Source organism: Ischnura elegans, chromosome 10 (assembly GCF_921293095.1).
Source record: "Ischnura elegans chromosome 10, ioIscEleg1.1, whole genome shotgun sequence".
Taxonomy (NCBI): Eukaryota; Metazoa; Arthropoda; class Insecta; order Odonata; family Coenagrionidae; genus Ischnura; species Ischnura elegans.
The window spans coordinates 95776262-95788552 of NC_060255.1; the positions used below are offsets into that span (position 1 = coordinate 95776262).

Genomic DNA, 12291 nt, shown 5'->3' on the forward strand with positions numbered 1-12291 from the left:
ATATATTGTCCATTATTATTATTATTATTATTTTTTATTTCCCATAATTCTTATTGCTTTTATTGTTCCAATCTTGGATTTAAAAATATTTATCCAATTTTCATTTAAAATTGCAGAGCAAATTTCAATGGTTTTGTATTACATTTTCACCAAGTTTTAGATAGTTTTCTCGCACATTTTAGAAATTGAAAATTCGTTCACTTGAGTATTCATCGATCCCGCTGCTGCGTTTTACGATTCACAACTCGTGACTCTATGAAGCCTAGAATGGGGTGCTCTCATAAAATTAAAAAAGTAATTTTTTTACAAGTTTAGATAAGTACATTAAAGTTATTAACGTCTGCAAAATATGACTTCATAATTCTCAATATTCTTGTTGCTAGAGAACTTAAAAGTTCGCAAAAATTACTCAAGTCTTTCGCGCTACAAAAACGCCCTGTGACGCCAGAATGCGAGTAAGTAAACTTGCTCAATGGCAATAATAAAACAGTAACGACGATAACAAACATCTACGACGACACTGATTCATAACGTGAAGGGTTTGTGAAAAACAGATGTGAATAGTTAAAAAGTTTTTACGGTACTTGCATTGCACAATGGTTGACTCCGACTTCGTAAAGACGCATTCTGGGAAAATTCTGAAGGTAGAGTTATTCATGGCCGCTTATTTCTTCTCCAGTAATGAAGATTACTCGGCGCGGAGTTGAGGGGCCGCGAAATTGAAATGTAACATAAATTAAATCAACAATCTCGTTCGCTAGTAATCTAAAGCTTGGTTTGTCTCTCATTTTACCCCTGTCATTTGATGATTGCTTTTAATGTGTACTTGGTGCAGTGTTGGAATATGTGAAGTTAACGCTTTGGAGAAATATAACGGATAATATTTTACGCCGATTTACTAAGCATTCATAAGGCCTGGAAGAGAGATATTCGGTGTTTCAGCAGTTTGTTAGGTTCAAGTGTTAATAAATTTGAGCGTTTGCACTGTTGGGGCTAAAATAACACCAGAACATTAAGTGAGAACAATAATCTCACACTGTGGAAATCACCGTGGATGAGGAGGATGAAAAAATCATAAACGCTATTTGTCAAGATTGTGCTGCATCTTCCACTATGCATACATTCTTTAAACCTGTCAATTATTCAGGATAAATATTTCACATGACTGATGATGGAATTAACATATAAAAAATTTTTGTATAGAGAGATTCATAGGTTTTTCGAAAACTGGGACAAATAGTCTACTGGCACCACGTAAACCTATTGTTTACTGGACTCTGACGTCACGCTCAGTCAACAAGGCGAAGGGCCGTTTTGAGCGCAAGATTAATACACAATTTTGAAATTGGAATTTTACGAATAAACGCAGGTTAGAGAAGAACTGCTTTCACTGTAATTTTCAGCGTGAATGATATTTTTGTATCGCATAATCATCCATTTTCCGTGGAATTCCCTATCGGTCAAGTGTACAAACTGCGTTGGCGAAAGAGCAAACCCAATGCGTCGGTACATTCAGAGAGAAAGAGAAGTAAGTGGTGGTGTTTTGCTTCCTCTTCGGGAAGTAGTCAACTTCTCGCCCTTGCGGACTTGAAGTTGTCAGTGCTTTCCGCTACGCCAACGCTGAGATTACACTCAAAGATGACGACGAAGATCCGCAATTTCTATCTCAGACACAGGTCCAGCTGCCGGTGTGCACGCACTGTGCACCTCTCCAGCGGGATTGAACGTGCATTTAAACGTACGAAGACGACAAATCGCTCAAAAAAGGGTAATATATCAGTTATAGAGGGCACGTGCCCCCCCCCAAAACCAAGTTATTTCAGCAGAAAAATGTTAACCTATACAACAAATTTATTCCACTCCACCAATACAAGGAAGCAAAGCTAATATTGACCTTTATTTTTGTGAAGTGACAAAAGTAACCACGGATCTTTGGATATTTTAGCAAATTCGCTTCCCTAACACCCATTAATTATGTAATTTTAAGTGCAAAAATAACATAAAATGAGATTTCTAAAAATAAAAATGCTCACATTTTCTCCAGAGGGAAGTTCTATCTTATTATTAGTGACAATAGTAACCATGGATCTTTGGATATTTTAGCAAATCCGCTTCCCTACAACCCAGCAATTGTGTAATTTTAAGTGCCAAAATAACATAAAATGAGATGTCTAAAGAATAAAATTCTCACATTTTCTCCAGAGGGAAGTTTTATCTTACCCCCTGGTCGTGCTTCCCTGCAACACATAGTCCTGGACACGCCTTCGGAGTTCAGTGGCGCCACTGGGGCTTGAGGGGGCCAGAGCCCCCTCAAAATTAGTTATGGGTGGGAGGAAAAAATGTATCAGGCTTTTCGATTTTCCCCAGAGTGTCCAGATATCGAGATTCGAGTTATCAGGGTTCTAATGTTGATCATAGATCTCTTCTAAAATGCTTAAAAAACTTAAAACTCACTACTTATAAAATTTCCCGGGGAAAAATCCCCGGTTTGTGCCCCCCAACATTTTTTTAAAGTCGGCGCCCCCGTCGGAGTTATGATGATGAACTTATCTTCCGAATTGTTTCATTGAATCGCGATTTAGGGTCTGAAAGGGTTTGAGAAATTAAACTGGGCCGTGGTGAATGAATACCGGCTTGCAACAGCTCTTTCCATCCATGAGTTGCTCCGTGCGCTTCAAAAGTCACGGAGTGAAGGAAGACCTTCCACTCAACAATCTTTTCTCTTTGGCGTCTCTCGAGAGATGCTCACCGCTCTGACACATCTCTTTCACTGGGTCTCAGGTGCAGACGCGAGGTGGCGTGGGATTCGTAGCCTCGGCGGGGCGCGTGGGACGAGATCTCGCGTTTGACGAGACAAGCGAGGAGCGACCCACGCTGAAACCACACCGCACTACACGAAAGAGGAGTAGTCTTTGAAGAGGAGTCCTCACTCGCCTAAGAACTCCTCTGAGAAAAAACTGCAAAAGCGTGTCACGGACAGCCTACGCGAGCCTATGGAAGAGGGTCATAGGTGTTTGTATTCCATTCGCGGCGAAGACCGTGAGGGAGAAGCTAGACTTCTAAATTCTTGTCCTTTCTGCTGCTAAACGAATTATTCTTTTCAGTTCGTCAAAAGGAAGTCACATAGTAGAGTCATTCATTTCCTATGAACAGTAATTAGTGCACAATAATTGCTACATTAATTCAAATATTTCGATTCATGCCAATTTTTTAAAGCGCTAAGCCGTATATTTTTTCATGCTCATTGAATTTATTTTTAATAGTTTTACTACGGCAAAATCCCCCCGAAAAGTCCCTGTATTTGTTGATGTTATTAATAATGCGAAGGAATCAGAAATATCGAATTTTGGTTTTAAGAGGTCTGTCGTATGACTGAATGAAAGGTTTTTTTTTTGAGAGTCAAAATGGAATCTATTTCCCACACTCAATCCCCCATTGACGAGCGTTCGTAGCGCAGCGTAAGGGGTATCCAACAACGCATTCGCATACGTTTTCAGTATAAGAATATAAGCCTACTTTTCGAGATCTTGGTTAAGCCCGGATCCAGAAAGGGAGACGAAGAAAGCCCACTCACTGTGCGCAGCCTAAACATTCTGAAGAAACGGAGAGAGGGACATAAATATATATAAATAAAAAAGATTGATCAGGAGAGCACACGTATTCACGTCGAGGGGAAAATATGAGTAAGCAGCAGTCCGGGGAAGGGACGAGTACAAAGGGAAGACATGAAATTCAGGGGGGATTGAGGTAGGGGTGGCGCCGCTATCGCTGTGTCGGGAAGCGGGCGGGAGGCTCATCCGTTCGCATCCTCGTTCTCAGAGGGAGAGCACACATGTACACGAATATATATATATATATATTTATAAAAGGGACGGATTTGGACGGCGAGGATTTCTCACGAGGGTGTATTTCTTCCTCGGAGACACAGCACTTTTTCCGGATGACAACACTCCGCTCCGCGCTCGACGAGGATAAAGATAAATACTATGAGATGCAAAGCATGGGGATGAAAATAAATAAACCAATAAAGAATACGACGCAAGCAAAATAAATTTATGATGGCACAAGCGTATAAAATTTTCCGAGCTCCACGCAAAAACAATTTGTTGATCTAATAAATTTAACCCCTTGAAGTGTTGCCTTCAGGTTGTATAACTAATTGTTTTCCGAGTAGCTGAAAAATTTAGTCCGCTTACTCCACATTAATTTCGTCAGTTACGAAATATTATTCAGTTACCACCTCTGCTTGGCCCGATTCCTTCATTTTATTTCATTTCGATCAATTTCAGATTGGAATAATACAACACTTTAAAGCCAATTTTTTCACTCCCAAATCCATACTCGATGAAATTTGAATATTTAAAATGCCTGAATTGCTTAAAGCCTAAGATATAGGTGTCAAAGCTTGGGGTGTCAGTCGAAGCTTCATGCTTGTTGTAATATATATCTTTAGTAATTTGCAATCTCCATTTATCGTCAGTCATCTAGCATCAGAGGCAACTCTCAGAGATACGATATGCGATTCTAATCTATGCTAATACTCCCTGGCCCCATTCCCTCATTTTATTTTCTTTCGACCAATTTCAAAGAGGAAGAATACAACACTTTTAAAATATTTGATTACTTCCAATGACATGGTTGATGAAATAGAAATATTAAAAAGATACAGTGTCCGGCGTGATGAGGTGGAACTCTTTGATATTCAGCTCATTAAAACAAATTGTCTGTTTCCAAACTATTTTATTTTCACCGGTTGTCAAGGTTGTCCATTGTCAAGGTTGATAATGGCGCAAGTGCCCGAAACCATGGTCGGTGAAAATAAAATAGTGTGGAAACAGACAATTTGTTTTAATAAGCTAAATATTAAAAATGCCTGCATCGCTTGAAGCCTAATATATGGACGTCTATAAGCCTAATATTATGTCATCGCTTGCAGTGTCACTCGAAGTTCAATTGTAAAATACATCTTTAGTAATTCGCAATCATCATTTATCGCCCTAGCAAGTAAATTCTGTTACAGCATTTCACCTTGGTTGTTGTGAATGCGAATCTTTCATAGTAGAATTTTCAAAAATTTGTTTCCATTAACTAATCTAATTTGGACGTTTACAGCTGAAATTGAATTTTATGAGGTACTCTTACATGTAATAAACTGCGTATACACCCCTATGTTAATAGTGATACGCTTTGAGTCAACAAAACATATTCACACATATATGCTTTCACCGCTGTGTCCACTACACTACCTCGAGGTTGGCCCGAATACAAAGCTGATTTCACGTGAAAAATGGCTCGCTTAGGAAATGAAATACGACTGCCGGTGAAAAGCGATAAACCTTTTCTTCCGACCGCAGAAACATTGCTACCAATAAAAAGCATAAGCACTTTTGTTTAATTGCGTAATCAATTTTCCAGAATAGGAATTAAAACGAGGAAAAGAATGGTTCAAATATTCGTATAACTTTACGATTCAATTCGGGAGCTCAAAATGTATTGGGATATGACGTCACCCGACGTCTGAATACTTGATTACCCTTGCTTATTTTCCGGTTTTAATTAAACGATAAGATTAGTGTTTGCTTTACGGGGAAGTAAGGCGTGCAATATTTCTCCTGGAAGTAAAAAAAGATCGGGTCCGGCGGGCAACAAAAAAGCATCGCGGGGTCTGGCCGCCCGCATAAAACATAGCCGTAGCACTCTTCCCGCTCAGGCGTTGCGAAGCTCAGCCGGAAAATTAACCCGACGATTTGTGGAGAGGGCGTAAATCAAGAAGAGCAGGAAGTTGCTTGGATGGGTAGGGTTGGAAACAGTGGCCACTGCACAAAAGGGTCGCGGGAGGTTGAAAGCGGAGTGCACAATGCCCAGGAGCTCCTGTCCACCCAACCCAAGCACTGAGTGGTCAACAATGCAAAGTCAAAACGCACCACCTTTTACTATGCGCAAAAAGGAGGCTGGGATCTCTAATGGCCTGCTTTCACACGTAAAAATATAGGGCAGATAAATGGGTTACAAGAGCTGGGGAATTATTACAGTACCTATTCTTGGCGTAAAAAGGTGTTTCGGAACCAACTATGAGAAAATCTTGGGTTCATCAACCTTCGATGATAGGTATAATTCATAAAATATATTATGCCACTTAGATTATGTGTATTCAAATCTTGGTTACGCGTTTAATAAAATAGTGCGAAAGATACCAATGTTTCTATTTCATTATGGGTGTTGTATTCCTTCAATAATTAGCCAAATAGAAGATAGGGAATGCAGTGATGCAGTCTTTAAAAATGAAATGCATCAGGGCATTTAATAAAGACTTATTTTTGGCGTACGAAGGTGCATCAAAATTGATTTTGCGAAAATCTTGGGAACATCGAAGTTTGAATAAAAAAATCTGGTCAGTAATTCATACGACATTTCATTGCACTTCGACCGTACATGCTGAAATCTTGGTCGGTGTCATAATATAAAAGTACTGTACGAATTTTTTTTGCATATGTTTTGCATGTTTTTGCATGTTTGCATGTGTTTCGAAACTAACTTTGGGAAAATTGACGTTTATGTAACAGGATATGGTCGGTAATTCTTAAAATATATTGTTCCACTTCGACCGTATGTGCTCAAATCTTGATTGAGTCCATAATAAATAGTGCAGAAGATACCAATGTTTCTATTTTATTAGGGGTACTGTATTCGTGCAATGAGTGACCAATTAGAAGGTAGGGAATTGATAGTATTTTCAAAAGCAATTGTGTATCTATGCTAACTCTGAAGGAGTATTTGTTTTCAGATAATTTTCAGTATGGTTTCCAAGTTAATCAATTGCCTACATTGGTAAAACCTAGGTTGTTGGGATAATAAAACAGCGTGGAAAGTACCAGTATAAAGTATTGAGTTCTGTATTCTTACAACGTATAACTGACTACAAAATGGGGAATATATTAGACTTAGCAATGTATTATCGCGAAGGGAATTACGTGATTTCCATTTTACGTTTTCCAACTATACACGTGCTAAAATAGAGCTTCATCATATTATAATCATGTATAAAGAGACCCGCCAAGATGGACAATAGCATGGCATATCAGTCGATAGTGGATCAGGTGACATATGTTGATAGTTTGAATCCCGAGACCCGAACTCCGGCTAGGGAATAAAATGTACCACTAGATTGTCTATGAGCTAAGAGTGAAACGAGAAGTAAAAAAAAGATAATTCGTTTTTACTCCCAATATAACTTCCAACCACTCAATAAGAAAACAAACACACTAATTTAGCACGATTCAGGACCCAAAAATTTTCTGTCCTCACAAAGGCAATGCTGATGGAAATGCGGAAAATCCAAAAATTATTCAATCCATTGTTGACTCTGCAGTTCAATCTTTCATTTTCATTAAGGTCTGGGGTGATATATATGATGACTTAATGCACTAGTAACTCAAATTAAGGCAAATAAGGCGATTTTGCTGCATCCTTATGCAGGTTTTTCGTTGGGCATTAGGCTAGCCTCATAATCTATATTAACCGTTATCACTAATGAGATCTCCCAGCCAAAAGATTGTATGATTATGCTTCCATGTTTATAGAACATATTTATTGTTATTTTATCTTTCTTGACGGATTAAATATTTCTATATGTTTATACAGGGCGGGGAAAAATTATGTCGCGAAATTTTAATCCTGGATAGCCCATGCTAGCAGTAACTAATATCATTGTTGATATTAAGTTCGGAAACGGGCCAATATTAAACTAAAACAGAAACTAGAGCCAAACGCTCCGATTGGCTGCGAATTTGCCTTTTTGCCGGATGCTCTCGATTACTCATGACTTCGAATGCTTTACCTGTATTTGCCTTTTCATTTGTCCAGGGCATGGCCCTTATTAAGGACCATGGTCCAGGGCATCCGTCATCAAGGAAAAATCGGAGTGCTTGGCTCAAGTTTCTGTAGCTTAAAAATGGTGCGTTTTTGACCTAAACTTCATTGCGGAGCATGCTTCGAGTGAACCCGGACACCAGATACTGTTTGACAAAGCAACAGTTATTGCAAAAGAAAATCAACATTATCCCAGGCTAATAAAGGAGGCTATCGAAACACTCAAGACACCTGAAAACATGAATAGAGAAGACGGTTACCCTCTCCACAACTCGTGGAAGAGGGTCATACGAGAAAAAAAGGAGGTGGACCAATCAGCCTCCAGCATAAGAAATTGGCGCCAAGAATGCACTATATAAGTCACCAAAAATTGAATCCCGACATCGACCTGAAGACGCCGGTTGGAATACCGGAGAAACTTTCGCCGCAAAGAAAATCCACGCGGTGAAACCCAGAAGAATGGAGACATCTTCATTGGTAATTTTGGTTCCTACTGGAATCAGCTATCCAGGGTGAATTTATCGTTTTTTCTCCACCCTGTTTATTATTAAAAATGTGTACTCTAGCTAATACATTCCATACACAACAATAAATTACAACACATACTTACAACAATAAATTGTGTATAAATAGGGTAGTTTCCTTCGTCAAAGAAAACGAAAGGCATTGATTGCGATTCGTAACCCACCATTAGTGTATTCATAATATACAAATTATTTCGTTTTAGAAATATCGGTTTAGACGAATGGCAATGGTCAACTTTAACCGCATTTCAAAAAGACCAGATTGGTACCCATGCGATGCCACTCCACGTAATAATTTCTATACGAATAGATAGGAGTTTTACATCGTCTGAGATTACCAATGCATGCATGAGGCACAGAGCTCAGGGAAACACCTCTTAATAATCACCCATTAAAATTACCTAAGGTCGGAAAGTTTCCTTCGTTTGATAAGATATCAATAATCCTTATTTAAGCCACGCGCTACCTGCTAGGAGGGTACTCTGCTACCTGCTAGCAGCCTGTATCGCAGCGGCGTACAAATCCTCGCCCCAAGATCACCTCACACGGCGACAGCGGGAACCAGAATGACGTCACACGGACTTTTCCCAGCATTCCTACTTAGCCGTCGCGTTTTCGCGCGCTTAAAAATTTTCACTTTTCATTTAATCGCGAAAAATAGATATCGTCATTTAAAAATCCAAAAGCGTGAAATACGTGCTCCAGGAGTAATAATCTTTTGATTTAGGCAGTAAAAAAATAATAGGAAACCACCCTATTGACAGCGTAGGCGACCCGCATGCCAACCAAGCACCTCCCGAAGCATATGCCCAGCTATAAGCCCGCTCAACGAAGAAATGGACGCACCAGGGTCTGACTACACTTTCCCATTCGCCAGAGGATCCGCGTTAAGGTGCCTGAAACATTCGGAGGAAGTGAAGTGCGGAATATGGAGACGGGCGGGCCTTGCGGTTTGAGGAGAAAAGGGACTAACTGACGAGAAGACAGCCAGCCACGGGTGAAGCGCAGGAGGAGAATTACGGAATCCCTCTTTGATTCATTGATGCCCTCTCTTCTCCGTGCTGCTCACATTTTTGCCACTTCTGCCACCAGGGGCCCTTCTAATTCCCTTTCTCTCTCTTCCGCGGCTGAGGTGGACCCGAGGAAGTGGTTTCCATGACTCCCCCTGCCGCCTGAATGGGTTTACGCGCCGCGATTATTGCGACATCCTTCTAGACTTAAACATTCCATTAACCTCGGCTAAATACTAGCGTTCCGAGATAAAAAGAATTGTCATTAGTCCGAGTGATTACAGTATTCCTACTACGTACACACTGCCTCAACAAGTAACTCTTCAATGAGTCTTTCCTATGTCTTAACATCCTTAAAAATCATTGGTTTTTATTTATGAATGTTTTGAGTCTAATATAAAAATGATAGAACGGGAAAAAAATGCTAAAATAGAGAAAGGAATCACTAAATTTACAGCGGCAAATTTATTACTAAAAAAAGAAAAGATAATCCAACAAAATTACTATTTGTCTAAAGAAAAAAAATTATGAAATCACCAAAATAATTGTATATATCTGCATTCTTGTACAATAAATTATTCTTGCGAATGAGCCAAATGATTATTAAAGCTTCCTCTCCACACAAACAATATTAGAAACGACAACGGTACATATGCTCCATTAAATTTTATTGTTGTAAACTGGCTAGTTGAAGTGAGTAACGCGCTTTCGGTGCGGCCACTGAAGTGTTTCCGGATTATCCCGCCTCAGACTTACCTTTGATTAACTTGCCCAAACTGGTACTCAATTAACGGATAAATGCGATACATCTCGGAAATTCTTAACGTTAAAAATGGTAACTGGGATGACCTCCTATTCCTACTCAGATTTTCAAGCACCTCGATCGATTTCAACAACTTAGCGTCATTCACAAGGGGGTGGGGGTACTACCTAGTCTTTCTTATGAGATCAGGATACTTACAAAGCTATGTGGAAAGTACTAAGCTGTTTCACTTGCCATGCTTTATGACATTTCACTAGTTTCTGGCTTCATGCTTATTTGTCGCCACCTAAGTGGCCAAATTTTCGCCTTCCCAAAGGTTTGAAGAACTAATTTGCCATGCAATCGATAATGCGCACCTCCAGTGCGCAAAAATGAAGAGGAAATATCAGGTAAACTGGGCTATTAGAGGGATAATTTCTTATATCCGATGGAAAGTAAAAAGTACTCAATGTGACTCGATGCCTTTAATCAATCAGCCTAAGTAATAAAAGAGAATAGGTGTATTTAGGCTTCATCTGGAGAAAGTGTAACGTACTTATATAAGTGACTGGAGTATTTCTGAAACAATTTTCATAAAACCAAATATGATATTGTAAAGAGAAAGTGCAGAGAGGTCTGACACTCCCAAGAAGACTTTCTATTCAGTAATGGGAGCAAGCGTGCACACACAAAAGAAAGAAAAAACTTCCACTAGAGACGGCCAAGGCAGAGAAAACAAGCATTAGAAAACAAGCATTGATGCACTGAATTGTTGAGGCCTTTACTTTGTAGAATTCCATTCTATGGTTGGAAGAAAATTACAGTAGATGTAGAAAGGGGTTCCTGGAACGGAAGTGGTTGGCCATTTTGTTTTTTAAGAGAATGAGCCAATGAAATCGCTGGATTTTGAGGCGGGAGATTTGAAACCGAGAAACAGAGACGCAGCGAATGCGCAATAGAAACAGAGACGCAGCGAATGCGCAAGAGAGACAGAGGCGCAGCGAATGCGCGAGGGGTTCGCGGGAGGTTTGAAATCGAGAAACAGAGACGCAGCGAATGCGCAAGAGAGACAGAGGCGCAGCGATTGCGCGAGGGGTTCGCGGGAGGTTTGAAATCGATGAACAGAGGCGCAGCGAATGCGCTAGAGAGAGAGAGACAATTGCGCAGCGAATGCGCGAGGGAAAACGAGAGGAGCACAGCGAATGCGCGAGGGTTGCGAGCGATGCGGATCGGATGGGATCGGATCTTGGGTGATTTCAATGAAACACACTCACTCAGCTCGGTTTGAATATTTCTGTTTTATTGTATAAATAAAAAATTTTAATTTATGAGCACGAAAATCAACTTAGTACGAAAAGGGGGAGAGGGAGTTGGAAGAAAAAGACTGTCGGATGAGAAAGTCAAAAAACGGATCATATAAAAGTCCAAGAGAGTACAGGAATCGGATGGAGAAAGCCACAGGGATGGCTATTTCCTTCTCTTCCGAACAATAATCCGAAGGAGAATATTAATATTTTCCTTCGAACTAGAGTTGGGAAGTGAAGGAAATACCCACGCCATAAGCTTTCTCAAGCCGATTCCTTACTCTCTTGGACTTTCATAAAATCCATTTTTGAACAGTCCCAACCAACAGTCTTTTTCTTCCTCTCTCTCTCTCTCCCTCCCCACAATAACCATCAAATAAAAAAATTCACTAAAAATCTCACTACACCAAAATAAACACATAAATTTAGTCACTTTTTCCTTCAAAACAAATTATAGGCACTTTTCAAATCAAAACTTTTTTTCAAGAACAAACAACAATCACTTTCCATAACCATCAAATTTAAAAAAAATCACTAACACTCACTACACCAAAATAAACACATAAATTGAGTCACTTTTTCCCATTAAAACAAATTATAGACACTTTTCAAATCAAAACTTTTTTTCAAGAACAAACAACAATCACTTTCTCAATTACTACTAAAAATCAAATAAGTACGAAAAGGGGGGAGAGGGAGATGGAAGAAAAAGACTGATGGTTCGGAAAGTCAAAAAACGGATTATATTAAAGTCCAAGAGTGTACGGGAATCGGATTGAAAAAGTCAAAGGGATGTTTACTACCTTCTCTTCCGAACAATAATACGAAGGAGAATATTAATA

The 12291-nt window shown here is 39.5% G+C and overlaps 1 protein-coding gene across 1 annotated transcript in view; it reads right to left on the bottom strand.

Moving 5' to 3' along the window:
• LOC124166859 (gamma-aminobutyric acid type B receptor subunit 2-like) overlaps positions 1–12291 on the bottom strand; it is a 294155-nt gene that overhangs the window by 75579 nt on the left and 206285 nt on the right. The window lies entirely within an intron of this gene.